Source organism: Pistacia vera, unplaced genomic scaffold, assembly GCF_008641045.1.
Source record: "Pistacia vera cultivar Batoury unplaced genomic scaffold, PisVer_v2 Contig162, whole genome shotgun sequence".
NCBI classification, from domain to species: Eukaryota; Viridiplantae; Streptophyta; class Magnoliopsida; order Sapindales; family Anacardiaceae; genus Pistacia; species Pistacia vera.
Genome location: NW_022195705.1, coordinates 645,076 through 651,316, shown reverse-complemented (window position 1 = coordinate 651,316; position 6,241 = coordinate 645,076).

Below are 6,241 nucleotides of genomic sequence, written 5' to 3'. Positions count from 1 at the left end.
ATGCAGCCATTACATTCTGTGACAACGTTCCTTTGCGATTAAGGTACCTACCAGCAAATTCATGTGGAACCGAAGCGTATACATGTGTGCCATCAATGGTTCCAATACAGTCCTATCATCAAAATTGAATTTTACTCATATTAACCAACTATCAACATTAATAACACAATGAACTTAACTATCCATTAATAGAAAACATAATGAACCAGTACCTTAAAGAAAGGGTAATATTTTCAGTTGGCTGATATTTCCCATGGAACATCATTGAAGTCAGGTGGTCTGATAAACTTTATCTTCAACTCACATATCGCCTCGCAAACAGCGCCAACATATCTAGAGATCGTCTCACCTGAAATCCTCCATCATCGTTCTGATTGTCTCGTTTTTACCAACGATTGTTAGAAATATCATAACTTGTTCTTCCAAACTCGTCTTCGTGGTTGGTCGCAATTTGCTTTGCTCTGACAAAATGTCACATAAGTATGTAAAAAAGTCTTTGTCTATGCGGCACTTGTCAAAGATCCCATCAGCATGACCATTGAGTACTTCCAACATGCACTCATAACCAGTTAATATGGATGTATGTCATAGTTGACGCCCAGTTGTTTCTAATGCGGCAACACCGCATAGTGCAATGGCTATATCTATCAGTATTTCTTCTTCGTCATCTGTAGAACGTCGTCTTCTTCCTGTATGGCTAGATGATGCCATTTAAACCTGCATATTTGCAAAACATTGATCAACAATTAACAGTTGTTGTACTATTTAGCAAAATATAACAATCAATAGTTAATTCTAATGACAATCCAAAACTCATATGAAACATGTAATCTCACATAAAATAGTAGCGCAATTAATAAGTTCATACAGTAGTGTTATAAATTCTAATTCTAATGACAAGTGTCCACTGACGCATACAAAAGTGTTGGCAAACACTTAGGACATATAGTGTCATCTACAAATTCCAAAAGTCGTTATAAATCCAATTAGCCTTTTCCTCGGGCGCGAGTTTCACAAATATCTCCCGCCACCCTGGATTTTGATATAAGTACTTGACAACTGGCATGTAAAACTCCGTGGGTACTTGTATGGCCATCATGATGTCAATACAATTGCTCATGGAAAACAGATCAAATGGACCATTGGTGTTCTCTTCGTCCCTCTCATCTCCATTGCGATTGCTAGCCCTCGATCCCATAGTCCACTTCTCCACAAGCTCGTCCATCAATCTACCAATGACATCCGCAAGTGATTATCCCGGGCCGCTTCTGTTCCTCCTATTTCTCGCTCTTCTATGGCTAGATATGTTTGGCCATTTTTCCCCTGTCTTCCGATCTGGATCAGGTTCAAAGTCGCTATCATCCATGGGAACCGCTCCCTGATTGGAATAAGTGGAGGATCTCCACTGGTTGAGATGTAGATGCGTACGCATATCTCCCAATGGCAGTTTGCTTCTCAAATATGATTTCATAAAGCTCCTTGTGAGGAAGTCCCCTGTGGTAGAATTGTTGCGCCAGTGGGTTTTGCTAGTAATGCAAAAGAATAATATATTAATATTTGGTAGTCCGAAAAAAAAAATGCGTACAATTACGGTGTCGTTGATTAATATTAGTTAAAAAAGATGAAAATTTACCTTGACATATTCTTGCCAAACCTCTACGGGATACGTTGGACTTTGCGACTCATGATCCCACCTGAACCCCGTGTGTTGCAGCAATTTTCGCCATCCTTGATATACCCTTCGCAGGCGAAAGTACTTAGAGGTTATTTGTGTGACGTTGAGTCTCCTCCCAGCCACTGATAATAAGTCGTCCAACATTTCCTGGTAATCTGCTGTTTTTATTGAAGTACCGTGCGAAGTTTTGGCCCACTCAACAATAAGACCAGAAATTTATGGGTCATCTCAGCGGACCAGTTGACAGTATCACTCATCTAAGGACAATACGGTGAGAACAACAACCAACATTGGGACACCATACGAATCACCAATCACATTACAAACAGACATATGCACATGTAAACGTAATAAAGTAACCACAGATAAACTTATACCTCGTTCGATCCGACACTGCTTGAAGACGTCAATGTAAGGGAAGGTACAGACATTGTCGACCAACAGGGTGTATGACAAACTCCAAGTCTAGAAAAAGGTCAAAACTTTTACCTCTACTGCAAGTAGTAATCAATCCTGTGACGTCGGGACAAATTATACTAACATCTGTGCATATGAGCGTAATTTGTTCTTACGATTAAAGAACGATGTCGAATCTACAAAACAAATATATCAGTTAGTGAAATCCCAAAAAAATATTTCCAATAATCCAATAATTTTTTACTCCCAAAATTTATCCATTACATACAGCATGTCACATACAGAACATATGAAGCTACACAATATTTTGACGCATGTGCTAAACACTGTAAGCAACATGGCATATGCTCTAACTGTTAAACCCCACAAACAAATCCACCAGATCCAAGTTTCTCATGTGCAAAAATCACTTTGAGTTCACCAATTATAAAATGCATTATTAAAGTCCAAATTAAAAGGAATAATAAAAGGAAAAAAGAGTACAAACACAAAGCCAAAATAAAAATAAAAATCAGGACAATTGCGTTGGGTGTCTTGAAAACAAACACGTCATGGAAGCTAAGAAACTGGATTCGCAAACTTCACGGGTCTCTTTCCCTTCTCTGAATAAATTCATGGGTACAACAGATTTACAAACGTGCAAAACAAAAAAAATCAACAGATTTACAAACTCGATTCGCAAACAAATGCATGCGCACATCTTTTGTCCAACAGATTTACAAACTTGCAAACCAAAAAAAAATCAAAAACACCTTTCCCGTTCACAGTGTTCCCTTCACAGAAGTCAAATCTTTTCGGTCATGGTGTTCATGGGTTTGTGGCTTCACGGTGACAGATCTGCGACGTACGTGGGTGGTTGCGGTGGGGTTGTGATGATCGGAGACGTCGGGGCTTCATGGCGACAGATCTGCGATGTATGTGGGTTGTTGCGGTGGGGTTGTGACGATCGGAGATGTCGAGGCTTCATGGTGATAAATCTATGACGTACGTGGGTGGTTGTGGTGGGGTTGTGACGATCGGAGACATCGGGGCTTCACGGTGACATATCTCCGACGTACATGGGTGGTTGCGGTGGGGTTGTGACGATCGGAGACGTCGGGGCTTCACGGTGACAGATCGGAGACGTACGTGGGTGGTTGCAGTGGGGTTGTGGCGATCGGAGACGTCGGGGCTTCATAGTGACAGATCTACGACGTCGGTGGGTATTCGTGGTGGGTTTGCGATGATGGTGGAAGATGGTGATGGGTGGTGGCCGTGCGGTTCTGTTGTGATGATGTTGGCAGATTGATTGGGTGGTGCTGTGGGGTGGTTTTCTGATTCAGGTGGCTGGTCGTTTGGCTAATGTGCTTTGTTTTGTATTTGCAAGTGGAAGATTATGTTGGAAGGGTAGCAAGATGGTTTGTGACGGTGGTGAAGCACTAAAGCAGTGAACCGAACTGAGAAAGTGAAATGGTGAAGCACTGAAGCAGTGAAGAAAAGTGAGAAAGTGAAATAAAAGCAGGATTGCAAATTGTCTTCAACGGTCAAAAAACTGTCAGGATACCTGTTAGGATTTGATTTTCAGGATTGCATTGTCTGAATAATAAGCCAAATGTTATTTGTAAAATCGAGTTGAGAATATGGGCAAAAATATTGAACCAAACGCACCCTAGATTTTTTTAATCTCCTATGTTTGTTAATTTAACTAAACACCCCCAACAATAAAAGTTTATAAATTGATAAAAATACCCCCATCCACCGACATATTCTCGGCAGTCAGCTAGATGGGCATGGGCTGGGGCGAGGCTGGGGACCCCTGTCTCCTACCCTGGCCCGAAAGCCAAAGGGGATTCCCCAGTCCCAATGATAGCCCAAATGGGGAATACGGGGAATCCCTAAAATCCCCGTTTGGGGGTTTTACATTATAGTTTTTTTTTTTTTAATCTATAAGGATTAAAAAAAATTATAATGAATCAATATTATAATTATGATACATTATACATATATGTAAATATATTATATATTAATGGTATAATATTATGTATTATTGTATTAAGTAACAAGTATTAACAAATGATATTATGATTACGGATAATAACATATAATGTATAATTTTTGTTTTACAGCATATTGTGTATAATGTATAAAATATAATATATTATAATAAATTCTAAATAAATTATACCATATATATTATAATGTCTCATTAATATTCTAAATAATACATAACATTATGCATAATATATTACATATGATACATTATACATATATATTATAATAAATTCTAAATAAATAACTACCATATATATTATAATAAGTTCTAAATAAATAGCTACCATAATATAACAAGGGCAATTAGGTAATGGAATTGAAATAATGCTTGAATGAGGAACCAAATTTTTTTTATAATGATTTATTGATTTATTATGATCAATCAAAATATCAAATGATACATTATACATATATAATTTATAATGTCTAATGTCTAATGTATAACTTTTGTTTCATAGCATTAAAATATATATATATATAATATTATATAATTATAATTATATATATATATATATATATATATATATATGTAACAAATTTTATTATGTATTATAAATATTTATAATGATTTGTTATATTTAATCTAGTTTTATTTATTACCTATTTTTATGCGGTTTCATAAAATACTTGCACAATTATAATTTGTTCTTGTATAATTTAGGGCTTCATTAATTGATTTTCAACTATTAAAATTAATATATGATTAAATGGTTAAAATTTATATATATAACGGGGGTGGGCCCGGGGTGGGGCGGGCCTAGACCAATCCTGTCCTTGAATTTGGGGACCGATTTTCAGCTTGGGCCCGGGCCAAACCCCGAATAAGGGAAACTCTGCCCCGTTCGGGGCGGGTTGGGATGAGTCCTTGCGAGGGCAGGTATTATGCCCATCCCTAGCCACCACTATCGGCAATGGATGGGTGTGAGTGTTTTTGTTAATTTTAAAACTTTTATTATAGGGGGTGTTTAACTAAGTTAACAAATGTAGGGGATTAAAAAATAATCTTACCAAATACATTTTCAAATTTAAATCCTATCTTTATAATAATAACCCAACTCAACTTTTAAAAAAATACTACTTAAAATAATAAAACAAACACACCCCAGTTATTTTCAATAAAACATAGCAATCATTTTATTTTATTTTAATTGTCAAACTCAAAGCTTCCGAGAGACGCTAGGTGCGTTTGGTTCATTATTTTGATACTTTTTAGAATAATATTTTGAAAAAAGTAAAATTGGATGGTTATTACGAAGTATGATTTAAAAATTAACAAAAACACCCCTTAGGTTTGTTAATTTACTAAACACCCCTGCAATAAAACATTGAAAATTAACAAAAACACCCTCACTCACCTATTAAATATTGGCAGCCAGCCACCATCGCTGGAGGGTGGCCGGAGTCGTCGTATCTAGCCAGTCGTGTGCTGATATGGTCTTTTCCAGCCAAATCCACTGTGGATTTGGCCGGAAAAGGCTAGATCGGCACACTACTGGCTAGATCCAGCCAATAGTGTGCCATTATACCAGATTTCGACCACCTTCCGGTGGTGGTGACCGAAATTTGACAAATGTGGGTTGGTGGGGGTGTTTTTATCAATTTTTAAACTTTTTTTGGAGGTGTTTAGTTAAATTAACAAATCTAGGGGGTTTAAAAAATTTAATAAAATAGAACAGTAGTTTTAGAATAGAGAAACAAATGTGTATTTTGGATATGAGTGGATAAAAATTGCGAAACAAACGCACCCGTCATTTTTTAAAACTTTACATTATTACTTATATTATTTATTATTAAGTACTGTATTAAGTAATATATTTTGTATTAAATAATGAATTAAAGGAAAGGGGCAAAGGGCAATATAGTTAGTACCATGTCAGATGTGAGGGTTAATAACGTTTGAGTAACAGCAAGGGTTTTAAGATTATTCCTGATACCACAGGGGGTGGTAAACCTCGGGTTGTTTACAGTCATTATCATACATATAATTATTTTAGTATTTTTATTTTCTAGTTAATTTGAGACACAATTGAAGTTAGTTGTTTTCAATTAAAATTTAAAACACAGCAATCATTTATTTTATTTTAATTTTCAAACTCAAAGCTTCCGAGACACGCCGTC